The sequence below is a fragment of the Pseudopipra pipra genome, chromosome 7 (assembly GCF_036250125.1).
Source record: "Pseudopipra pipra isolate bDixPip1 chromosome 7, bDixPip1.hap1, whole genome shotgun sequence".
NCBI lineage: Eukaryota > Metazoa > Chordata > Aves > Passeriformes > Pipridae > Pseudopipra > Pseudopipra pipra.
Genome location: NC_087555.1, coordinates 36,772,267 through 36,799,150, shown reverse-complemented (window position 1 = coordinate 36,799,150; position 26,884 = coordinate 36,772,267). Strand labels below are relative to the sequence as shown.

The 26,884-nt window shown below is 41.7% G+C and overlaps 1 long non-coding RNA gene across 1 annotated transcript in view; it reads right to left on the bottom strand.

Moving 5' to 3' along the window:
* LOC135417634 (uncharacterized) overlaps positions 1–25,890 on the bottom strand; it is a 37,594-nt gene extending 11,704 nt beyond the window's left edge. The window contains exons 1-2 of the long non-coding RNA XR_010432158.1: positions 25,715–25,890; positions 2,162–2,310 (exon numbers count right to left, since the gene is read on the bottom strand). This is a non-coding gene — a long non-coding RNA (uncharacterized LOC135417634). The remainder of the gene's footprint in view (positions 1–2,161; positions 2,311–25,714) is intronic.
* Between the last annotated feature and the right edge of the window lie 994 nt (positions 25,891–26,884).

Below are 26,884 nucleotides of genomic sequence, written 5' to 3'. Positions count from 1 at the left end.
AGCTAAAAGTCCTTGGGAGGAAAAGCCTTTTTTGCACCAGATGTTTTCATGCGTGTAACACATTGGGAAACTTTTTTTAATTCAAGACCAGACAGGCTATTGCAAAGGAGATAATAACAAGACTACAGCAAATACTGCTGTTCTTATATCTATATGACAACATCACCTTTGAAATGGGAACACTTGTCTGTATATGTTATGAGAATACATTTTTCCTTCCTTATTTATCTGTAATAGCTCCACTAAAATACAAACATAAGATCTTAAAAGTATCTCCCTCAAAATTAATAGGCAGTCTGACAGAGATCAAACTTGTTTTCTGCAAAGAGATTAACAATCTTAAGGCATCTGAGATTTTGCCATGCCTGTCTTGTTTCTGTTCCCCTTGCTCAAAGAGAAAGGCTGGACCTCTCCTGAATGTTGTCTACCACCCACAGGCCTGGCTCAAGACCCATCTATAAATTTCATTTGCCTTTTGAAGAGGAGAAATTTTCCTTGACGAAGGTGATTATCAGGTATTAAAGGCTAATCTCATAATAAATTTTTGAATTAGTAAGATTACTTCTTAACTAGTCGAAAGCAAATCCCTCTTGCTCATACCTTGCTACGCCGGCATCGCCTGCTATCGTATCGCTGCTATTTAATCGTTTGTCAGGGAATAAAAAATTCCCAAGCAGAGATATCCACCCACTGAAATGAGCCAGGGTGACCAGGTTACTCGCCAGAGTGTGGGTTTTTTCAGATTATTTTTTTATTATTTATTTAATCCCAAAGGGCCTTTATTTTCTGTCAGTTTGCACAATAAAGTTCTTTTTTATGAGAGTGACTTTGCTCATGTGTTGTTAGAGCACTTAATTAAACTCCAAAATGCTTAATTCTTTCTGGGGCCCTAATTCTGTTCTATACAAACAGTGCCCTCAATGAGATAAAGTCAGTGTAATTTGACACAAATTTCAAAGACTGCCCCAAAGAATTTGTTTCTGTGTTGGGCAAAGGAGAGAGGAGAGAAAGAGTTGAATTCTGGCTTTGGAATTGCCCCCGTTTTGAAGGTGAGGACCATCTGAAACGCTTGGACCCACTTCTGATACTGCTGCAGCCTGGAAGCGTGGCTTGGTTCAGGTCCAGCTGTACCCAAAAGCAGGAATAAATTATGCATGTGAGGGGCTGCAACAGCCTTTGCATTAAATATTGATCTGCTGGTCCTCTGCCACGCTCCGAGCCCGAGCATCTCCAGATCCACCTGTCTGTGCCGCGGTGACGGCCGCTCCCCCAGGAGGGGCTTCAACGTGGCACACAAAGCCCCTCGTCTAAAATAGGTGGATCTAGAGCAAATTTCCTCAGCCTAATTTATTCCACACCCTTGCTAGCATAACAAGTGTTCCCGAGCCTCTGTGGATGTGTATTCGAGAGGGAGCTGTCTGTCTACATTTGATTTTACATTTCCTTCAGCTGGTTCAGAGATCCATAAGCGAAATCTGGCACCCGGGGACATCCAAGAGGATCGTGAATTCATAAACAATAAATGGATTACAATCAGACGTACCTTCACGTTTTAATCTCTGGCAGATAGGGTTTGGATAAGTGCTTTTGGATTGCAAGCAGGCTCTGTGTAATCGATTTATTCACCTATGTGTGTATTTTACTTGACCATTTCTCTGCAGAAGGACTGTGTGGGGGTGAGGAAACAAAAAGCCTCCTCAAAGGGTGTCCACCTACACTCTCTCATTCTGGTCTGGCAGGCAGAGCAACCTTTCAGCCAGCTGGAGCACCTGGAGCACATGCAACACCCTTTTCAAAGGAGGCACTTGGGCACATCATCCAAAGAGACTGAGGAAAAACCTCTTTCTAATCCTACCTCAGCACTTCTCAGCCTCCTGCATTGGGGCCATATTGTGAAAATTAACTGTAGCTTAAGAGGCAGATCATGCCATTGCAAGCCTTCCTTCCCACATCTTTACCCCAGCCTCTGACATAAAATGGCCATTTTTTCATCTGAAGGAATTTTTGGAGCCACAAACCACCTCTGATCTCTGCGGGTACTGCTGTCCCAGGAGGTGGGGAAACCTCACTCCGTTTGCCCTCCAGCACAACCCAGGTTTCAGGCACCAAAAAAAAATATCCTCTCTGAGCTCTCCCTCCCATCCTGCAGCAGTTCTCCTACCTCCAGATGTAGGTCCTCAAGGTACATCAGGAGAATGGAGGCAGATGTCTTCTCCAGCCCACTTGCTTGTCTCATCCACTTGTCAGTGTGCTCGTTGCAAAGGTGCTGACGTTTGTTTGAGACACCGAAACTGTAAGACTGAATCAGACCTGTGAAGTGTACAAATAACTGTGAGTGTTAAGTAATTTCTGTTACAAGAAATAACTGCAAGCAGTTTTGCCAGTGTTCCTGCATTACATCCGAATTTCTGAGTTGTAGTGAGCTGTCAAAAACATTTCCAATTATTTTCTTACTAGATGCTCCAAACATATTCAAAGAATCTGAGTAGCCTGACCTTGTAAGAAAGGCTGGAAGGGGGAGAGTCAGGAGTGAGATCTAATAGCCCACTTTAGTTAAACCTTTCCAGCTAAATCACATACTGAAGTTTTTCCACACCTGAAAACATAGAATCTTACTGAAAATTACTTAGTAAAGGTTTAGCGTGGTGTGTCCATTGACTTGGTATTCCAACCAGAAGAAAAACTCTTACAAGCTCAGCTTTTACTATTATATTTCCTTTTTTTTTTGTTGTTCCTAATTGCAACAAAGACAAGAAGGCACAAGGCTGGAGAACACATGCAATAAAAATGTAGGAGTATCATCCCCTCTTCTTATTTTCACAGAGATTTGGGTTTAGCTTTTGGGAGGTGATGCAGTTCAGCTGACATTTTCACACAACCAGTACATCCTTTCCTATCTGCTGCACTGAGCTGAGTTCAAAATAGCTGAATAGCAATAACTAGCAGGCCAGTTGTGGATCTGACATTCAGAATTAAGCAGATGGCAAGCACAAAAATACAGTCTGGGTTAAATACTGACCACATTTGCCAGAAGCACAGACATAGAAACCTCAGCCACATCCAGATCATAGGCAGAGCACATACAGATCTACCAAAACAGTAAGAGCAGGATTCAGTATAAATCATTCCGTGCTAATAGTACATGGACATCTGACAGTATTTTTCTTTTTATGCAATTTTTTTTTTTTCTTCTTCTTCAAAAGGATGGAATTTCACTCTGTGCTGGACACTTTGGCCAAGAGCTTTTTTCCCAAATGGATGCAATCCCCTTTCTGATGTGAGTGCCTAACACCAGTCTCCTACCACTCCATCCAGACACGCTGCCCCCGCGGCGCTGACGGGTAGGAGGTGATATTTAAAGCCATGCCAATGGAACACAACAGGGGATAGGCAGAGCACAGGCAACAGAAGGAGGATTTTGCAAAAGCTCACTAGGTCACGTTAAACTCCTTCTCTGGCCACATCCAGTGTCCAGCCCGTATGTCTGAAGATCTCTGCTGTAAAGCCTTTGTTATTTATTTGGAAATTTACTGTGGCTGTGGTTTAACTCTGTGTTTTGGAGCTGTTCTTTAATTGATATAGTGCACTTCACCCTTCATAAACAACAATCAAAGGGGCAGGAAGGCAGGTGATCAATACCAGTAGATGACCTGGTCTCTGCAGGAATGTTACTTATACATCAAAATTTGCACTGGAGAAGAGACAGCAAGTGCATAAGGGCTGTATTTATGAGGTTAAGAGAGTCCTACCTTTGGCTGAGCATCAGTAAAAGCCTCATGGACGAACTTCTTTGTTTCTGGCAGAAATAAATATTTATTATTGCACTGGGAAAAGAGTATTCTCGCAAAGCCTAACTATTTTAATAAAAAATTTAGTATGTTTATTTCTTCCAGACAGGAGATAAAAAGTTGTCAGAAAAATAATGGTTTAAATTACAGTGAGAAGTTTCCTTGCCTAATCTTTCTCTTTCTTCTGTCCCTAAAATCTACGTGGCAGGCTCAGAATTTTTATTTTTAGGAAGAAATGTCAAGGAAACACTTTATGGTAAGCGGTTGCTCACTATTAATTCTTTTGTTATTAAACGTGGGAACATTAATTACCATTAATCATTTTGGCTCTAATATAGATTTCCCACAATAAATTCTTTAAACACATATACAAACCCTATAATCTAATCAAGCAATTTTCTTCTACCTACTTGGAAGGGAGAAAACCAGCAAGATTGTTATTGTTCTTTCTATTTTTTTAATTCCGAGCAGGAGGAGGAGAAACTGATAATGGGACCTCTATAAGAAGAGAGAAAAAAACCAGTAAGTATTCCTACAGACAGTGCATGTGTTACTTAATCAGTAATCATGCTTTATAAGAGGTAAAGCACCTTAAGAAAATGTAAAGAAATTCAGTGAGAAAGAGATTCATGCAGCTCTAAGTCACCAAGGAAATATATTGCTCTGCGAAAGCAGAGATAATAAAACTTTGATTTTCCTCAAGAAAAAAAAAAAGAAAAAAAGGAAAGAAAATCTAAAATAGCTCTGCAGCAATTAACACAGTGCTTGCTAGTGTAGCTCTGATACAGCCCAAATTTCCAGTGCTGACAACGAAAGTTCACATTTAGCGACATAAACGTAAGTTAATTGAAATAAAAAAGAAACTTAAAGTTACAAATTCTGGCTGCTGCGGACAAGGCAGCTGTGGGAGCTTCTGCTCTGTTATTTGTCATGGTGTAACACTGAGCTGCTGAACTCTTTTTAGACGTGCCATCACCACATTCCCTGATTTTTCCTATTGGCAGGTGCATTCCTTAAACCGCAGCGGATAATTCTGCAGAATAAGGTTGTCATTCCTCCTCAGATGCCCTAATTTGAATAAACATGATGAATGAATACACTGTATTTCTCAGAACAAACAAACTGCAAGCTCCATCTTAAGCACGGAAGCCACCGTGTGACTGATTAAGTATGTGTGCTGCTTGCCAAATCTGCACAGATCAACACAGGATTTAAATCTCACTTTCACTTTTGGACTTATAATTATTCTCAGAATGAAGCTTCCATAATGAACAGTTAAAACCATTTATCTCAAATATTGATTTACAACCGGAGGCCTTACATTAATACGTGTCTCAGCCACTTTGGGCCTTTACCACTAATCAAGGTCTGGGCAGGCAGAGGAGAATAACTCCGTGAGGATTCCCTTCACTGAGATGTGATCCCTGGACTGCACTAAAAAGTCCAGAGTTATTCATCCAAAATCCAGCAGCTAAACAATGCAGCCACATTCTAGCAGCTCCTTAAGTCCTCTCCTCTCACTTCATGTTAAACTCTTTAGTCCATCCTTGCACAACTTTAACAAACAGGTTTTAATCTCTCCACTCATGCCTTTTTCCACTTTTCCACTCCAGACAGCTCCCACTGTTTCTGTCTCTGACCTTCAGCAATTCTGCAGCATCTGATCTCCTACAACTCTGATATCCTTTCAGTCTTCTTTCAAGGAATTCTAGAAACACAACTGTTTAACACAAAATTCAGTCTTCTAAGAAAAGACAGTCAAACATTGCTTTTTTCTTTTTTTTTCCTCTTCCAGAAACTCACTGAACTGACACCACACTTCACAGCTGGGTCAATCCCTATATAAATATATACTATTTCTCTTCCTAAATCTAAATGTTCTCTTTACAGGCTGCAAACCACTTCTTCCAGCAGGCAGCTCAAAAGTACTTTTAAGCAACTTGCAGCACAGGCAGCTGCTGAGATGCTCCAGAAGTTCTAGACCATGTATGTGCAATGATGCACAGATGGACTCAGTTCACACACTGTCCTTGATGAAATCCTCTAAAGAGCCTGAAATAATGAGACATGAGGCTGTCACACATTAATTTCTTACTGATGGAAATATATTCAAGAGGAATAGTTATTCCAGCATTTCAGTAGTTCCCAAGGATGCACATGAACTTTATGGAGAACATCAACACAGATGCAGAGTCCAATCCTTTTGGACGTTGGAATAGTTTGCCCAGGGCAGTAGTGAAGTCCCCATCCCTGGAGGGGTTTAAAAGATGCGTAAATGTGACATTTGGGGACATGGGTTCGTGGTGACTTTGGCAGTGCTGGGGGAGCAGTTGGACTCGATGATCTTAGAGGGTTTTTCCAGCCTTAGTGATTCTATGATTTGCAAAAGCGTTGCTGGAAGAACCTGACTTCCCATCTGCTCGGGAGATAAATCACACCAAGGTCCCTCCAGGAACGTGCTACATCATCAACCTAAACAAGCAGCAGCATGAAAACCTTCCTTTTCATCCCTTCCATCCACAGCAGAAACGAGGGGAACCTGTTTCTCCCCAAAGAGTCCCTGTGTTTCAAACAAGCACAGGCACAACGACACGAACACACGGTGCTACCTCACATCCATTATTTGATAACATTTTAGCACCCAGCTACCCGGCATCCCACGGTTTTCCCTCCTCCCAGGATGTCACAGAGTTATTGACATTGACAGAACCAGGTTAGCAGAGACTAAAGGAACACTACGAATTCCTGCCCCTAGCACGAGGGACTGGGTAATTGCTTTTTCCCTTTTTCCTGATGCAAATGTTCTTAAGCTCTGTACTACAACAGGTTGCAATCCAGATTATTCCAAACCACGCTGAAAATATGTTTTGCATTTTGCACCCTGACCAGGTTGCCTGGAACCTCTCTCAAAGTGACTCAGTGAAGAGGTAAATTCTGAGACATAATTTTCTTGAGCTGCATAAACCCCAGAAATTTTAGGAAATACTATCTAAGATCACGTAACATACCCATGTGATAAGAAAAAAATAAAATCCAAATTTTGAAAACAACGAGGAGTTTTCTCGATTTATGCCAGAACTAGTGAGACTACCCTTATTTCAATATTAGTCAAACATATTCTGAAAAAAATAAAACACTATAATAATTTCTAGTACTGCATTTTTAGTATTTTTTAGGTATGCAGATATGTTTCACCAGCTTACGGTCACTTTTGCAGAAAAAAAAATAAAAAAGGACTTAAAAGAGAAAAATCTAAACATTTTCAGCTTCTACTCTAGAAAAGACAAAAATGCCTGTGACTTAGAGAACCTGTCACCAGTTATAAGCATAAATACCACAGTTTTATATCTTCGGGAATAACTTCAAATACGCAGAACAGCCCCCTGGTTTTAATCTTATTTTTTCCCTTAATAATTGACCTACATAAGCAACCAAATCCTTGGTACGTTTTAGTGGCATAATTTAAATTTCTCTTACGTGTATTGTAGAGCTGTCACTGAAGTCCCCAACCAATCATTACAGAAGACTGAGGACTGGAGTGATGCTTTAGTTGCTGCAGTATTTAGGGGGAGGAAAAAAAAAAAAAAAGAAGGAAGGAGCAAAAAAACCCTCTAGAAATGAACAACCTGGTGGAGGTTTCAATCCATTAGCAGCATTGAGCTTGCCAGTTCTTTACTGCAGCATTTGACAAGGCTCTGAGCCAGAGATTAAGGCACGTCTCCTGAGGAAGGAAAAGAACAGGAGCTTCCACACTTCATTAAGGATATGTTTTATTTGCAAACTGCCAACCCACAGAGTGGCACTGACTTTTGGGTCATGGAAAAGGTTGCAGTTGTGCACTTGAACCGTGCCAAGCTGAGCTGGATAATACTCCTAAAAAAGCAAATCAAAGAAAAATGATAAGAAAAATAGGGAAATCCATGATTGCTAACCATCTAAAATAGGACTTGAAGTGTAACTTGTGCTCCAGTCAGGATTTTCCTCCTCAAAAATTGTACTAAAGCAGGACAAGTGCCCAAAACAACAGGGAGCAGTTAACTACAAAATGCATATTCATGCTGGTTTTGTTTTTGTGTTTTGGTATTTTTTATAATTTAAACATACATTTTCAGATTTATTTTACGTTGATTGCTTTAAAAAAATATTAATATCCCTATAGAGTCAAGCCTTATCACTATTTGATCCTTTGCCAATGACTGTACTAGCATTCCAGGACTGTATACATTTTTTTTTGCTAAGCTATTGTTGCTTTTTCCTGGTTTGTTTTTCAAAACCCAAATAGAAATACATAGTTTATATAGTTTAAAGCATAAATCATGAATCACTCGTCATAAAGGGCCAATTCTTGGAGTCTTTAGTTGTTATTTGCACTGGCAATTTCCCAATCATTTTCACATGGAGTAGCATTTGAGTAAAGACATGGATGCCAGTAAAGGTAAAATGTTTCTCTTCCAGAAAAAAGAGCTTTAACAATAATAATCTGTGTTGGGTTACAGATTCTCTTTACACTGACATCAACAGGATAGTTTGCAATGAAAGGTGTTCAGTGGTTAAAGGTAAGAAAAAAATGATGCCCAGGGGACCATTACTGGGAGACTTGCCTAAGAATAGGTAAATTATGCTGGTGGAATAGACATGACCTATTTTCTTGGATTTGAATAGTGCCAATAATGATCATCAATCAAGCTTTGAGTTTCTCAGCCTGTGCACCCACCTGGTACCATTGCAGCCACGATTACATCTATTGCAAAGCTGGCAGAGATGAAGGTGCAGCTTCACCAAGCTCCAAACTTATGGCTCTATATCATCTTCAAAACCTAAAGAAAACTGAAGCAACGACTTTTTATTTCAATCTGCAGCTGAAAGAAGATCATTTCTGGAAAAAAAATGCTTCTGCTGTGTGTCCTTTTCTTCAATACCTATGAAAATCCAAACCTGATAACCTATTGCTGCACAGAAAAGCAAGAATTTTTAAAGTTCCACAAGCTCAATCACCTCAGTAGTATTTCTCTCTCTTTTTTCTTTTTTAAATGCATGCAGATTTCATGGTATTCAGTTTTATTTCACATGTCCACACACAGCTGAGTAGTAGTTCTCCCTTGATGAACTTCCTGATCTTCTCCATTTCACCACCTTTAATTAGAATTTCAGCTAAGACTGGTACTTTTTCTATAACCCAAAATGACAAGATGTCATGGGAACAATAACTGGCAGCAAAAGTAGCCCCCTGGCTCTGACTGGGCAATGACTTTGGGAAGAATCTTTAATGAGATCAATGGAAGATTTGTTTTTGCCTCTCTTCTCTGTTAGAGCCATGCAGAGAAGGGAAAGTAAACAGCTGTAAAGATACTGGTCTCTTTTGTCTTCTCCTTACAGGAAAATCAAATTTCTGACCTTTGAAGGAACAGTTAAATTATTTGTAAAGCTGTGATGAATAAAATCATCATCCAAAACAGTGTTCATCCAGAGGAGAAACATGGCATCTCCCCTTAGTCTTAGGAGTTGAGAGAGAACCAGTGATTGGGAAAAATGTCAAAAGCTTACAAGAGAGAACTTTTGAACTGTTGGCCAACTTTGCTTTGCTCCTATAACTTTTCTTCACTTGCCATGTTCCTTTTGCAAGAAAAAAAAAAAAAAGAACAACTAACAACAAAAAAGAACCCCAAACCTATAAACATTAGTTAGCTTTGTGGTGAGGTGCTTGTCTGCCAACCTGAGGTCAGAAGCAGAGCTGGGATCCCAGGAGCGAGGCTTTGTATTACAGTATTGTATTTTTGATGCGGTAGTTGAGAGTCAATTACTGTTTCCATTATAAACCCTGTTTTCCAAGGGTTTATACCTCAACCATTCTCATTTCCATCATGCTGAACTTGGCATACGAGCATTATGGGTACACGATTTTTAAATAGAATAAATGAGGTTGGCCCATTTTTAGACACAGAGTAGTCAGAAACTGTTTGTCAGTTGGTTTTGATTTTTATTCTTTGTATTTCACAAACTACAGTTTCACTTTTAAAACTAGATTGCTTCAGAGAATTAGTCTCTGTGGTTGGGTCTGATACCTCTCAGCACTTCTAAGAAAAACTTAATTGCATTTTTTTTTAAATACAAAAGCCTGTTGACAAAATTCTCCCTTCAAGAGCTGATTTTCTTTGTGTGATTTCAGCTGCTAAGGCTCGTAAGCCACATGTCCCAACAGAGACTGGTGCATATAAAGCCACTTACAGCCCAAAGGTGGAATTCATCCGAGTAACTTACCTCATTTTGGAAAACTGGGGGCAGTGCATCAACTCAGAGCTCAACATCTCCAGTCATAACCTTTCCGGTGACTTCAGAAAGCTTTGGACCTGAGAGACCTGGAGGAATTGTCTCACTCTTTTCCCACTGATGATTCAAGGTTGACTGTGCAACATGGGGCAGAGTGAGGGCTGTGTCACAGTCCAGGTGAACCCTAGAACAGAGCGTGCCCTTGATAAAGACCGAAATCCAGATGGCCACTGGCTGCTGGATCCGTCCATCTGGGCTGCATGTCACTCCCTAATTGCACACAGCAGATGCTAATTGCTTAAAAGCTACTTCAGCTTAGAAAACTCCCTTCACCAAGGCCACAACGAATATTTTTCTTTGACTTCAATTTCCGTGCATTCCTTCCACCTGAATTTCCTGCATTTTTTTCTATTAATTGAAGATAGCTGGGATCACAGGGCAGTGACACAAAAATTGCACAATTTGGCTTTCCCACTGCTAGACTGACTCACATTCAGTTCATCCCTGTAAACGCCTGTTTCTGGAGAAAAGGTTTGCCTACTCTGAAGTACAAAGAACTCAATTTTTACTACAAAGGTTTCTGGTATTTTTCCCCAGCAGAACTGCTCTGAAATCTAAAAGCGAAGCAGAGCCTGTTCCCTATGAACCAGCTCCCTACTTTTTAAGGTGACCAATAACACTCTTAAGTTCTAAAACACAATCCCACTGGCACCTTAAATTTTTTTTACAGATCATTCTTAGAGTACACCAGTAAGAAATGCAAGCTGGATCGTACTAATTTTCTTCTTTGGGAAAATGAATCACAGCAGAGCTGTGACTCACCCAGAATCGCACAGAGGATCAGGGTCAGGAGGAGAACAAACATCCCAATTCCCACTGCCATGGGTTGCTTTCCCAACACAGAAACTGAGCAGAAAGCTATTAGGTTCTAATCCAAACTTGTGATGGTGATTGATTTCAACAAGTTTTAGGACAAAACCTATTTATTGTGGAAGAAGAGATACATGAATCCAGCCTAACGTGTAATATCACCCAACTTTGCCACCTCTCCTCGCACCCCTCATCACAGCAAGATGAGGTACCAAAGCAGCAGACAGAACACCAGTCTTCATCACTGCTGAAGTTTGCATCATGTTGTCAGGCTGATGCAATTTTTCTCACATGTAATGGATAGGGCCTATTTCAGGGGTGAAATGCAGAGTTTTGGGTTGCCACCTTCCCTTTCACCATCTATCTCCCATCACCACAGGCTGTATGTGCTGACAGTGCACGCTCAGATCATGTTTTTGTGAACACTGACAAGAACAACTTTCTTGAAAGCTATCAAAGGCATCCTCATTATCCTTTATGGGCTGTGTAGAAAATGTCTCCACTATTAGACATTTAACTGGAGTGCAGCAGAATGGTTTTGCTGGCCCCCTCCAGTTCTTTGGGTAAAAGCTCTGTTCATAATCAGTTTCTGCTTTTTTTAATGACCCTCAAGAGGTCCCTTCTGGTACACTTCAGTTCCCTTTCTAGTGTCCCATTGATTTTACAGACTTTAGGAACTTGCTCTTAACCTTCTGCTTTTTCCCTGGATCACTGCTGAATGATTAGGCATTACACAGCCTTTTGTTACCCAGTACACTGAGAGTGATATCTGGAGAATTAAAACACCAGTTATAATAACATTTGCTGGGGAAAGAGACTGCTCTTCTCTCAGGGCTATTGACCCTATTTATGTGCATGCATTTCTAAGAGGACAAGAATGACTTCAGACTCATCAGAAAAAAATACAGGACAATCTGCTTGAGTATGAGATTGAAATGCAGTTTAGTCTGTGCTTGTACAGTGGATTTTAGTAGCAGAAGTGGAAGTATTTAGTGTTGGGAAGGATGGACCAGAGCCTGAAATATGGTGGGCAGTGCGTAAGAATAAAAAGTAGAGATTAAAGAAAAGGATTTTAAAGGATTTTCCAACTAAAGTGTTTCCAGTTATCTGATTTGATTCACATGGAGCCACAGCACTGCCAAAAAATGATCGTTGGGGATTTTTTTGAAGTCAGAGAAGTTTGAGAATTACTTCTTAAGACATGCCAGGTAAATTCAAAGAGAGAGATGCTTGGTGCAAGGACGTCCTCCTAACCACAGAATAGCAGTGCCACAGGCTGTGATTAAATGTGCTGTTCCTCCCAGGGACTCTGATCCTTCTCAGATGCTCATTCCACCAGAATCTTGCTACAGGAATCATAGAATCACAGAATGGTTTGGGTTGGAAGGGACTTTAAAATCATCTAGTTCCAACACCCCCACCACAGGCAGGGACTTTCCTACATGGTTTTTAGGACTTTTTCTTTCTCTATGTCCTCTACAAGTATCACATCAAACTTTCTGAAGGTAGGTTAGTTACTTGAGAAAGATGAAGGACAGAGCTCTGATACCATCCTGCAAAGCACACCCCACACACAGATTTTCCCAGGAGGGTGAAGTTCAGGAAACTCCATTTGCATCAACAGGTTTGAACCAGCGTGTGGAGACGATTGCAGCCCAATTACCGCCCGCCCTCGGCTCCTGCTGCCTCACTGAAAGATGCTGGGAGGAGGAGGGGGGGGGAAAAACCCCAAGCTTAAAACCAGAAAAAGAAATCGCATCGTTGTTGTGGTTGTTGAGATGCCAGCTGAAAAGGAATCATTATAGAGAGGCTGATACTTTCAGGGGGAGAAAGAGGACTCACCCGAATGATCCCAGTTAAGGGCCTTAACAGAGAGACGGCTTAACAGCTCTTTGGAACTGGTGAGTCTCCCTGCTTGGCTGCGTTTGAATTGTGTGTTACTGCAGTAACATCTCACAAATAGGGATACCCCTCCTTTGAAAAACTGGTTGCTCCCAAAATAGCAGCACAATTTAGCAATATTTTGTGTCGAGACAATTACATTGTAGTATTATTGTAGTCTTAGTACCTCATTAAAACAAAAAAATGTTAAATCCTTGTTTTGTTGAACACAAGAGATGAATAGTAAATATTGATTTAGAATGAATGCAAACATTTCCCTAGGAGTGGATAATTACAGCCTTTCTATGCAAAACACTTATATTTGAAGAAGCACTTCACTTACTTTGCCATGTGGTATACATTCTTTAGTACATTTTAAATTATACGTTGTCCTGGACAGTGTCTGCTCTATAATTTCTTGTGTCTCTACACCAGAGTCAGTATGTAATTTTAAACTGCAAACTTTCTGCCAACGAGAAGGGGAGAACAAGCTTAACTCTTTCCCTTAGCTGGGCTCAGAAATCAATTCAGACTGCACACAGAGTCATAGGGCCCGTGAGCTCAGTGCTCGAGCAGCAAGGAACGAGTTCGGTGCGGCTGGAATTTCACAAAGATGCTGCTCCCAGCACTCCTCGTTTTCACACGGCATTTTCTGATTACGTCCGAGGCTCCATGTGCTCTCGTTTCCTGCCAGATCTCAAGGAGTCCAAAAAGTTTGAACAAAAACCTCGACTTCCAGAGAATTCACGAATGAACTGAATGTGTGAAAAAGAGTGCCGAGGTTGAGAGCATTCGAGCACGTATCTGAAACAAATAATTTATTCTACTTATTCTGGCATTCAGATGGGCAGTTCGTTTGCAGGCTGACGTGGGGTGCTTGGCTTTTTCCAAGGAGGGGCAGGCATCCATATCGTCCCTCATCAAAGGAGGGGGACAGAATGTATGCTCTACACCCTATAGCCCTAGTCAGCCATTTTAAACTGTGTAGGTTTATTAGGTTGCAAAACTGCGATATAAATTCATACACAGCCTAATTAGGTGACATGAATGCGAAGACAGTATGCCCCTGCAGAAACTTGAGAGATTAACACGAATTACTTGTGAGTTTTGTTATCTTATGCACCCTTACTGCATATGTTTTATGGGCCAAGTTTTCCAAACCTGGGACCTTGCACCTAAATTACTTTATTTTCATAAATATTCACATCCTCATCTCCCCATCCCCAAAACAGAGAGAAGCCTAAATGGATATTTAAACTCATCCTAGTTTAAGCAGCATTTAAGGATGCACTTACAGCCCCTTGACACATCATGCAAGGAGAGGCTTATACGTGTTGCTGGATAGAGAAACCTTGGGCCCCACAGAAGATTAGTGACTGTGGTTAATTCGTTGCAGTAATGAGCAGTGCAATGGTACTCAAAGGAAGAGCAAACAGGAGCTGAATGTGATTCCAGACATTGACCACAAATTGCATTGACTAACCCAGCACACTGAATAAAACCCCAGCGCTGGTAGGAGGCTGTTACATGTGTCATATACTCTGAATATCCTCAACTTTTTTTTGTAAAACATGTAAAACAATCTGTAGCTACAAGACAAGCTGTGCTGGGGAGGTTCAGGTTGCACACTGGGAAGAATTTCTTCGCTGAAAGGATGGTAAAGCATTGGAAGGGGCTGCCCAGGGAGGTTTGGAGTCCCCATCACTGGAGATGTCCAAGGAAGGCCTGGACGTGGCACTCAGTGCTCTGGCCTGGGGGACAAGGTGGGCATCGGGCACAGGTTGGACTCGATGATCTTGAAGGGCTTTTCCAACCTTAATGATTCTGTATTCTATGATTCTACAAGTCTTACACCCACACCCACACACTGGCACACTCATGTTTGCTCACAAAGCAGATTCCTGCTGGGTTTTTAGCCTGGGAATCCACTGAGTATTTATTACTGTACATTAGAGATAAGCACAGGTTTAAGGAAAACTTGTATTAGGGCAGAGGCAGAGGGTAGGGAAAGAAACTGGATAAATTTAAATAAAATAGATTTTATAATTTCAAAATAATTTCCTGGACAGGGGAAAAGGGGAGAATGAAAAAGAAAGAAAAAAAGAAGTGTATCAAAATACAGCAAGTTCTAACCAAAACACTAAAAGATTGCTGGGAGAAGCAATGAAATGCTGATGCCCCCTATTTTCTCCAAGATCCTTCTCATGAGCCCCACACTTCACCCACCACCAAATCCTTTCCACACCGAGGTTTTATCCAGCAGCTGATCATATGGAGATACATTTCCCTAACGTGTGCTTCCTGAGACACAGCTTTGTACTTCCAGAGAAGCTTAGCAGAGCATTAAGGCAAGAGACTTCAATCCTGTGGGCAAAGTTATGTGTCTACAAGGAAAATATTCAACCTCCCCACTTGGCACCTCCCCCTGTGCTATTTGGAGGTAGCCACATCTCTATAGCAGCACCCAGGATAGTCCTGCTCAGAGCAACTGAAGAAACCTTCCTCTGGAATTTACTTGCTTTAAAATTAGCTCTTCCCCTTGCCCCCTATTCCGAGGATTTGCATAACCATAGGGGAAAAGACGACACGAGATAAAAATAAATGTGGCCGCTGCGGATCCAAAATCAAGGGGAAAGTGTCAGGGCAGTGTTTTGCTTTGGGTTTTAGTGGAGACAAAATAACTGAAACTACTAGGAAAGATAACGTATGACTAAGAAAATTCCCTGAGCAATCAGAGGATGTGTTTTCAGCTTTTTTACATTCTAGTTTTATTTTCTCACAGCAACGAAATAGGATGAGATTGGAGTCCCATGACCAAGCTGGCACAATCCACGCACCCTACCTGGATAATCATGGGCTGTAAATCATCATTTTATAAGAATTTAACTTTTCAGCTTCCAACATAATCAAACGTAGTGGTGAGGGGGCCACTAATCATGACAAAAAATATACTTCAGCTTCTTTCTTGAAGTGCCAACTCCAATAAGTTCTCCGAGTGAAATTAAATGCATGCTCTTATTCCAAACCACAGTTTCCCCCTGGGATGGCCTGATCTCAAGTGGGGGCTGAAAGGCCAGTTGTACCACAGCCCAGGGTTACACCCATTTTTGCAGTTTTTTTTAACTACTGCATGTAGTATAAATTGTATTCCAGCCCACTCAGTGACTGTGCTTTCCAGCATTGGTAATAAAAAAAGATGTCTTCATAGTTTCCACATTCCAGAGCTAACGAGTGGGCCAGTCCATATCTTCCCTCGGTTTCTCACAGTTTTGTGTTTGTTTGCTTTAAAGGCTTCTCTGAGAACTTAGGGGCAGAAAAGAGAGAAAGATCTGGTGTGTGGCGTAAGTGACGGTTGGCGCTGAGTCTGAGAACAGTAACAAAGAGTCATTTTAAAGTAGAAATTAAAGTGGAAAAGACCTATTAGTCCATGTGCTCCATCTCCCTGCCAGTGTGAGGCTGCTCCATGGAGTGATGCTTTGTCTCAGGCTCAGCGCTGAGCTCCCTGTTCCTGCCACCAACACGCTCCCGACCCGAAATCGCGACATTTCAGCGCAAAACGCAGCCCTTGACGCCCCAACAGTGCAAATCCTCGAGGAGAGCGTTTCACTTCCTGAAGGCCTCCCAGAGACCCAGCATCTCCTCTCCACATGCTGTTGGGATGCCAGGAGGACCCTGCCCAGACCGGTCCTCCAGCAAAAGAGCCGGCTGCCAGCCACTGCCCTGCCACCACACCGGCCAAAGCAAACATCACACCATGCAAACTTATAACAAAAAGTGGAGCAGAGGCCAAACACAATGCCCTCCTGGTGGGAGGAAGTGTGGAGACAAGATTTTTTTCCTTTTTGTTTTTTCCTTCTTTTTTTTTTTTCATCCCCTTCTTCTTGGAAAGGAGGAGAAATGTTTCTTGGCTCCTCACTGTGAAATGTAGCACTGGCAAGGGAGGGGCACTAGTTTCAGCAGATATCGATCTCTGTGCACACTGAAGTGGATTGTGACCTTTGGCAACCTCACCCCCATCCAGAGACTGAGGTCAGGGAAGACTGTCTGAGATGGAAAGAGCCATTTTAGTCATGTTTTAATCTTATAGTCCCTCAAAGGGTATGAAATCCTGGAGAACGTACACGTTCTGCAACACAAGGCAAGAGCTGCAGTAGGGTGGACAAACTGGAAGGAAGGGGTGGAGTGGGGTCAAGTTTTTCCATCCCAGTTCCCAGATCATCTCCAGAAAGCTGATGGCATAGAAGGGAGTTAGAAAGGGTGAAGTCCTCTGCCTGTGGCATGAGTCAGATGTAGAGGCAGAAGAAAACAGTGGAAGCACAAATGGGCTCACACTATTAAAAAAAAAAAAAAAAGAAAAAAGTGTAATTTTTTACTTTAACAATACTGGCACTCAAGAAAGATGCAGTTCTTAAAGCTGCCATGTGTTTAGAACTCCAGTATTCCCCTCCAGACACATCCATCCTCCATTCACAGGACTGATGGCCAACGCATTCAGGGCTAACTCGGCGCATTCCTGGTCCCTGGGACCCGCTCTGCGTGTGCAGAAGAACTTCTCACAATGCAGGCAGTTGATCTGCACACACTGCAGGCTTTGTCCAGGACTTCTCCATGTCAGGCATCCAAACTGGAGCTGCTGAAGTCCGGAAACAGCCCAGACAAATAGCCAAACACTATTTCTCTGTATGCAGAATATTTCTAAGCAGAATAAGGGCACTTGGATTATCCCGCCTGTGTAGAGGAACAACCTTAAAAGTCCATGATGGGATTTTAAGCACTCACCACACAAGCCAGGTAGGGAACCAGCCTCTGTATGAAATGATAATCATGGGTAGGAGAAGCAAATCTGAATTTCCTAGCTCAGAGAAGGCTCCCAGGGCTGATGGAGGCCGTACTTACCATACGAAAGTGTTAACAAGCAGTGAAAGAACTGAAGCGCATCTAATTAAAAATGCATACCAAGGCATAAAGACAGAGTATAAGAGTAAACAAATGGCAGAGACCAGATTTGTTTGCAATAAATGAAGAGGAAAACACCACACAATGCAAACTCATCCAGCACAGAGGATATGGAGGGAGGCGAGCAGGGAAAGGCATCGCTCCACAAAAAACCTCCCAGAGCAAAGTACAAGGCAAGGGAAAAGCACAGGGCATGCCCGAACATGGACAAGCAGGACAAAGGAGGTGCTGACACACGGCCCTTGGTAGGAACATTTGCCATTTCTAAACAGGTACCACACTGTAATCTGGTTAGACCAAAAGATGCTGCCAATCAGAGCTCCAGCTTGGCATACAAACAGGTCATCACAGGACACACAACAAAACAAAGCCTCCTTGAAAACAAGACCTTTTACTATTTCTGCTTTAAAATATCCAGAGATAGGCAGAAAGACACTGAGTTGGGGTGAGAGGTTGGGGTGGTCCTGAAAGAGCCACCTCTGTTTTACAGGTTGAGTGCATGAAGCTCATGGCTGTTAACGTAAGTAACACTGTCTGATCTGCATTGTGTTTTCAGAAATGAAAAGATCATCGAATCCTAGAATGGTTTGGTTTGGAAGGGACCTTAAATCTCATCTATTCCAATCCCTTGCCTTGGGCAGGGACACCTTCCACTAGACCGTGTTGCTCCATGCACTTTCTAACAGAGCCTTGAACACTTCAGGGATGGGGCATCCACAGCTTCTCTGGGCAACCTGTGCCAGGGCCTCACTACCCTTGCAGGGAAGATGTACAGTGAGAAGAGCTCTTACATCCAGGAAACACTGACACCCTCCACTGCTGACATTTTCATCGTTCCTGACTCTGAACAATGCTGGAAAATAAAGTCCAGCTGCTCTGCCAAGACTTGCGTATGTCACACCTTAACCACAAGGAAACCATGGGCTCTCCAGAGCCAGCAGGAACTCAGGGCCATGAACAGCAGATTGTCCTGTCTTCCCTTACCCCAGTCACGAGGCCACCTTCCTTTCTTCAATAATTATCTTTTTTTAGGTCCTGCAGCACTGAACAATGGTGATCACACCATTTCCCAGAAGCAGCGTTTGCTCGATTACTGCGGAGCACTGTCATCTGTTTGTTTGCTCAACACACGATAGGCCACTGCCTTCATCCCCTTGGGATTCCCAGCCAAGCACAGTTCCCATCCAAATGGGGATAAAAGTTCAATTTTATTTCACGGTTTCGTCTCCCTTACAACAAATCTTTCCTGACAGTGTTTTCTGACTGCTAAACCGTTCCGTTTTGAGCGATTGATCTAAAACATCTGTCTTGCAGATTAAAAGCAACGTCGAAGGGATACTGCGATGCTCCCCCGAAGGTGTGGAAGATTTTGAACACCAAACCAGTGAGCAACAGGAGGAAACTTTTAGGCAAACACGTGCCCTGCACCGTGTGGATTTTGCGGAGTGCGTCTCTCCCCGGAAAGTTTTGCCAACTGCCACATAATACAGGAAGTCGTGCTTCAAAATATTTAAGGTTGCATTTCTCACCATTTCCTTCTTATCTTTCATAAGACTCACATTTTAAAATGTCAGCTTACATATGGGAATGTTTAATCTCAAGGATGCTGATCCATCAGGAAACTTTTTTAATCTTCTCCAAAAGTTTTTTGCTTTCTTTTTTTCCCCCCCTCTGCTTCTCTCCTCTCTTAATCGTTTGCTCCTGTTTGGGTCATACCTGGTTTCTTAGCTGATATTACCCACCAGCCTCAAACTGTTCTTCTCTTAAAGCAGAGGGGACTTTTATACACCTTTGGTAACGCAGAAGAGGAGGGGAATATTACATTCCCCTGACACTTTAGATTTCCAAGAAATACAATACGATGATAAACCAGCAAATTTCATTCAAAACAAATTTAAACTGTGAAAGTTTGTGTGTAATGGAGGCACAGTGTTAGTTCTGCAACAGGTCTGAATACCAATGCCAATGTTTGGCATTAGATTTTTGTTTCAATTCCATTACTTCCACTTTGCCAGGTTACTGTATTTATTTTTAGTGTATGTGTTCCTTACTGCCAATTTAAATACATCTAATGTTAAGCACACACCAGTTTTTCAATACCTTTCTGTAATTTGGCTGCATAATTAGCTTTCCAAAATATGATTTATTTTAGCTAAGTTTTGGCAAGGAAGCAGGGGGCATAGGGGGTTCTTCAGTGCAAGCACAAATTTACTACTGGCAACACTGCTATGAATGGCATGGAGAGCAGCATCAGAAATCCATCTTATTCACAGAAAGGCCAAATCTACTGGGGATTAAATGTAGCCTTTCTCCACCCTCCCCTTCCCCATCTCCCTTGGCTACCCTCCAACATTTACCAGCTCAGGGATGGAACTGGGACTTATTCCTTGATTCAGAAAAAGGAGCTATTAGAAAGCAACATCAGTTCTGAGTGTGCTGGACTGTGTCCAGGCAAAATTTGTTCATTTCTTAATAACAACATCGCATCCTTCTAGGTCATTAATAAATAAAGGTTTTGGAGGGGCGATAAAAGGATTTTTCTTTTTCCTTTACTAAATGAAACTATTACTATAAAGGTCCTACATAATTCACAGTAACCTGTGGTATCATAATAAACTGTGTTCTTTGGCCTCCAGCTCATACAGTGCTTAAGAATATGTTTAACTGTGAGAGTGAATGTGACCCTCATTTAAAAAAAATAAATAGAGATATTTCCCTGCCTTTCAGGAGGAATATATGTGCCAATATCTAGACATTTGGGCATCTGTGCACTTTGACTCCTGGAAACAACTACAGTGAGGTCAGTGGCAACCAAACACAATCAGTTTCTGCATATTGTAGAAGATATTTTATGCAAAGCTTTCTTCAGAAAGGTCCTAATCACATCAGGAACAGACTGTGTACGTCTTCCCCTCTCCCAAAACCAGAAGACCAAAAAGCAAAGGACAGAGCAGCCATCTCTAACAAGTCTTTTAGGCTTTCTGCTTCAGGCTAAAGGACCTGTTTGTGTGGGTGTGAGCAGTCCTGGATACCATAAAAGAACAAGCATCACACAAAAAAAACCGATCAGCAATTCCAAAAGCTATGGTGAAATAAATTATACTTACTATAAAGAAACTAAAAGATTATATAATGGGGGAGTAGATATATATGTATATATCTCCATATAGGCTGGGCATCAACAGACAACCATTCCAACTACCAATGCTGTGTTAAGGGCTGTCTCTAGAACAGATCCTTTTGGAGCAGATTTTTTTCTGAGATTATTTTTCTATTTCTTATGACAGTGTTTATGTCATAGTGTGTGATGGACCAAAATGTTTTGGAAATCTTTTTGGGACTGCAAACAACAGTAAGAATATGCATCTAAACCCCACTGCCATTCCTATTCCAATCTGGGCCTTAATCATAGAATCAGAATAGGCTGGAAAGGAATGGAAGGGACTTTTAAAGGCCATCTAGTCCAAACCCCCTCTAATGAGCAGGGACATCTTCCACTAGACCAAGTTGCTAAAAGCCTCATCCAACCTTCCCGGGGACAGGGCAGCCACCACTTCCCAGGACATCCTTCTTCAGTGTTTTACTATGCTCATTATAAAAATTCTTCCTTATTTCTAATCTAAATCAACCCTCTTTCAGTTTATTCCTTGTCCTATCACAACAGACCCTGCTAAAAATATTGCTCCCATTTTTCTTACAGGGAAAGTCCATGATTTTCCCTCTGTTTCCTCCTGTGATGGAGCACTAACAAATGCAACCCTGTACCTTTTGGATTAATAGACTACATGCAAGAATGCAGCCTTGATCCTTCAAAAAAAAAAAAAAAAAGCCATCCCATTCATAGTTTTAAGATATAACATGACCCTGGTGAATCCTGCCCTGCATGCAGCTCTTCAGACCCTTCAGAAAGAGGTGAGGTTTCACAGTGCCAACGTGGCTGAGGAATGGGGTCAGCTGCAGCCTCTCCCAGCCTCACCTTTCCCGTGTGATAAACAGGATGTCTCTCACTGATGTCTCATGTCTTTCCCCCAGTCAGACTGAGAAATGGGGACACTGCACATCCTCTTACACCACTCAGCTACGAAACTGGTGTGGGGCTTTGAATAATTAACAGGAACGACCAGCCTCGGCTGCTTACAGGAGTCATCAAGAGAGATTAGCTGGAAGCAAGTACTGATGCTCTTAAACTTCTTATGTCTACAGCTGGCCTTGTTTTTTTCCCCGTTTCATTTAGCACCAAATCCTCCAGGTGCTTACAGGGCAGAGCTGACACAGAGCTGTAGTGGGGGCTCATCCCATCACCACCACAGAACCCAATCCCACTCAGGAGCTGCCCCACAGCAGGTCTGCCCCCCACGTTGGCATAACTACCGCACCTCGATGGAATCAAGCTCAAATTATCTCAATTTTCCTCGTTGTGCCATAAAAAAAGGCATATGAGCTGCAGTCCATCATGTTAAATCATTTTAGCACCTCCTTTACCCTACATGGACTTGCAGTGTTGAGAGCACATTTGTATTTTTCTCCTGCTACTTTGGATTTATACAAAGAATGCCCCAATTTCCATTTATTTGTGACAGAATATCGCCTGTCTTCTTGTTTTATCTCTTCAGCTTAAGAAAAATAACACAGGACATGATCACCACTAACAAGATGGCACATTCTATATAACTTTTCCTGCTGTGTTGTTTTATTTACCAGCTTTCAAATCCCTAACCTTCGTCTCTCCAACTTCCTTTTAAATGAAAGGATCCTCTTGTCTCTGTGAAGTTCCCATCATTTACACTGGTTTGCATGTTAAAGTTTTAGCATCCATTTAGTCAGTGACGGTTATTCTGCTTAATGACTCCTATACCCGTGTTAATACTCTTTTATCTGGCTCTAATATTTTAAGATCTTGTCTAATATTAATGCTAAATGCTAATATTAAAGATTTGCTACTAATATTTTAAGCTCTGGCTGGTAGTGTAATAATGTTTGGGGAGGTGCTTCATTGTATTGGAAGGACCTCTGGGTAAATTTTAATGTCCTTTATGACTATTGCATAGAAATCTAAGCAAAATAAATGGAATATGGGGACAGATTTTAGCAATTTATTTATGGTGCGTCCTGCCAGCAATGAGCTCAGAATCAGGTTGAAAATGTATATGTGTGTGGGCATGTGGGTGTGTGTCTCTCTGCATTTCTCCAATAAACCAGTGAGAAAAACAGCCCCAGTGTGAGGCAGAGGTGGGGGACATGTGCCGCCTCCCCTCCATCCAGTTACAGTCAGTGCTGCCACTCCAGGGGATGCTACAGGGACAGGGAAGGAGGTGGCTGCTGTCCCACAGGAATCCCAGCCCTGTGTTACAATTCCTCTAGTATTTTTGATCAGTTTTTGGTATATACCTACAAACTGTCATGTTTATCTCATGGCAATAGAACATCCTATAGGGGGCTAGGAGAAAAAAATTAAAAAAAAATTAAATTAAACTCCTCCTATTTCAATGTCAGCCTATTAACACGAACCTCTACCACGTGCAAAGGGAGAACAGAATCCACTCCTCCGCTGAAGAACAAGCTCCTCCACTAAAAATAAAATACAGTGCAGCATTTATTTCACCATGGTTTAAGAGTTAATGAAAGATTTGCACCTGTACAGCTGTTGCAGGCTGAAACTATCTTGTGGAGCGAATGTGTTTTCTGGTTGAGACAGTTGTAAATGCCTTGAGTAAAAACACTGAGGACTGCTAATGGATAGGTTTATTTTAAAGCATGCCATCTGCTATCAATCATAGAGAAGTATAGGAAGCAAGTTTGGCTGTGCTCCCTCCTTGTGAGCCTGATAAAGATAGGGCTGTGGTACTCTGGAACATTTAGTACTCAAGAGAATAAAACATCAAACCTACTCAGCAGCTCCACTAACAATAATAAAAATGCCTCTGCCTAAAGGTGACATTCTGAATTTACGATTATTTGTGTCTATAAAGTGTATTCTTTGGCTCCTGACTCATTCTGACTGTCTCACTACAAGAACAATACATTAAGCCTGCCTGAAGTAAATGGAAATCCTATCCTTTTATTAAAGCAGCAGCCAGCACCTGAGATGTTCTAATGCCCTGTAGGACCCAAAGAAGGTTTTCTACTCTGAGTGTTAATTCTTTTGGTAGGATTAAAGTCAACTGCAGAGAAAATGCTTATTTTGTGCACTCAGAACTAAACCCTTCTCCAGGTAAATGTAGTTTTAAAAAGAAGAAGAATGAAAACAAGAAAACCCAAGGCAGACTCTGAATATGCAAATGATCGTCAAGCAAAGGCTACAGAAACTGCAATTCACCCCAATAGCTCATATTTTATGCTACTTAGGATTTGAGACAGGAAAAGCTTACTCAATAAGAATCTACCCAGGAAAACCATGCACAAAATTCCCGAAAGGTGTGTGCCAATCTTCCTTCCTAGCGGCGAATTCCACATCTGCTGAGATTCTCCACAAGTGAATCCAGGGATTTTTTTTTTTAGATATAATTTTTTTCTCCTTTTTTTTTTTCCCCCCCTGCACTGGATTTTCCTCAGAAAAAGGCAGTTGGAAGATGCAGAGCTACTTCCCCAAGACACACAAGCATTTGGTTGACTTCAGAGGTATGAATCATTCCCTTGGCTAACACCACATCCCTCTTTTCTTGTTTGCCCTCTGGTACCCCACTGATCAGGGGCTCTTGAGCCTGCTTGCTTAAAAAATAATTAAATATATAACACTTCCTGGCACATTCACCAGCTATAAAAAACACTTAGCAATGAAACACGCCGATAACATTAGGCTCCTATCTCCTATCTGCAGCTTAACAAAATTCCCTTGCAAGCCTGCTGATGATGGAAAGCATTGCTGTGGAAGCTTGGGGAAAACCCACCTGGCGATCAAGCTCATGAGCCTAATTAAAGTTAATAGAGAAATTAAAAGTGGGCAAAAAATTAGAACGGCAGCATGGAAAAAAGTAAAAGAGTAAGCACTAGGAAGAGAAGATAAAATGCAATGGGAAAAGTGAGTTTCCCTTTGAAGACTGTGAATTCTTTACACAGTGGGCCAAAAGTCCAAGCAGAAAAACAGAAAGCAGAGAATTAGGCTTATGAAGTTCACAATACTAAATCAAGGCTAGTTTTGTGCCTTATTCACCATTTTGGTCTTCAGGAGTTTCACTGTCTCTAAAGTTTGTGGTAAAATGACCACTTGTTTCAAAGTATAATTTTAATCCCCTTATCTAGGGACCCAAAGAATGGAAAAATAAGTTTCTACGTAAGGATCAAAACTACTGGATACTTGAAATTAATAAGATGAAAGATTATAAATAAAATTAGGAGACTATAGAGATTGAAGAAAACCACAAAGATAGAGAAGGTTGTTCTAAGGCAGATGGAACAGCCCTGAGCAGGTTGGGAGAAGTTTGCTAGGTCAGTTGGCTGCAGAAACACAGAAATACTGGAATCAATGCAGGAATGTAGGAAAGCATAGCTCAAGTAACAGGAAAAACTGGAAAACAAGCAGTTATCAAGACTTCCATGCTCAGCAACACCTGAGAAATAACTCCCTGGAGGTACTTCTCACCTCTAGGTGAAAATTTCCAAATAACTGCCTTTCAGGAGCAACACCCCCACTCATAAGGAGAGAAACATCAATGGCCATCTCTCATTACTGAGCTCTGTACCAAAACCAGTCACTCAGATGCTTCAAGAAGAAGGACAGTAAGTCACACAAGGGCACATCATAACACTGAGGTCTCAGACCAGTCGCGACCATAACAACCTCCAGCAGAAAGAGTTCAGCGAAACTCCAGTTATCAAAAAATGATAATTGCATTGAATCTTTCACAAAGACGTAGCTGTTTCTCAAAAAATGTCATTGCCAGGATGTCATTTGAAGTCTGGGGTGAGGGATTTGGATAGCCAGAGGGAAGAGAGAGAAGTCAATCCAGACTCACCCATCAGTGAGGATTGCGTGTCCAGGGATGGTGGGAGGTCCAGTTCAAATCCCAACTCTGAAGACATTTCCAACATCGCAGACAGCATCCATCAGGAAAGATGTGCTTCACAGCCTTTCTCCACAACATTTTGCAGAAAAAAAAAATAAAATTGTAATTCTCAAGGTTTTCTCTTCTCTCTCCTGAGAAATGGAAACAAATTAAAAGGCTTGAAAAGTTTTCATGGCACGGATTCCTAGTTCGTGGCCAGCCATGAACACAGCACTGCCCAGAGGTTCAAAGGCATGCTGCTCCTACCAGAGCTCACATTGTGAACTCCCCATCTTTTGCACAAGCTTAACAGGCTCGTTTTAGACTCTTACAGTACATTTTCATATGAAAGCTCTCAAGCTCGGAGCAGCTTTCTCACCAGAGTTCAAGTCCCTGGCACAGAGTTCATTGCAGCTCTAATGAAAAAGCACAATGATGGGGCCTGTGTCGCTAAGATTAGACATTAGTGGCCGTATCAAGAAGAGAAATACCTGCAGATTAGCACAGCAATTTGCTGCTCTAAATCTGAACCTCCTAATCTCTCTTTTTTTTTAAAGTAAGTAGCAGCCCATGAATATGGGAACAGAATTAAAACTGCGTTTACTAAGTGATTTCTAAAATACTTCAGCATGTGTTTTAGAAAACTGACAAGTCATTAAAATATAGTTAATAAACATTATTCAGAACTCGTTGCTTTAGATTAGCACTGCTTTCAAATCACAGATATTCACAGGTTCAGTCAGTGCACTGCTGCAAAAGGAACTCTGGTTGGTGTTCCTGCTCTATATGATGGACAGCTCAGAATTTACCTCATTTTTGTACTTTCTGACTGCAAAAATGTTTCAGAAATATTTGCAAAAGACTTTAAAACTTGGCGCCTTGGCGAGTGAGGGCATGCACAGAGACTGCCTTGCAGCAGCACCTGGGTGGAGGGAGAGTTGTGCTTCCATCAGTGGGTAACCAAGAAGCATCTCCTCCCATATGGGGCAAACACCAGACACAGCACAGGCTGTAGAAGTGACACACAAGGTCCTATGTTCTGAACAGGAATTACAGTTTGATTGGGTCTAAATATGCTCTCAGCAGCAAAGGCCCTGGATCCAGCTCATTGGCCAGTTTTGCCTGGTACTTACCCCCAAT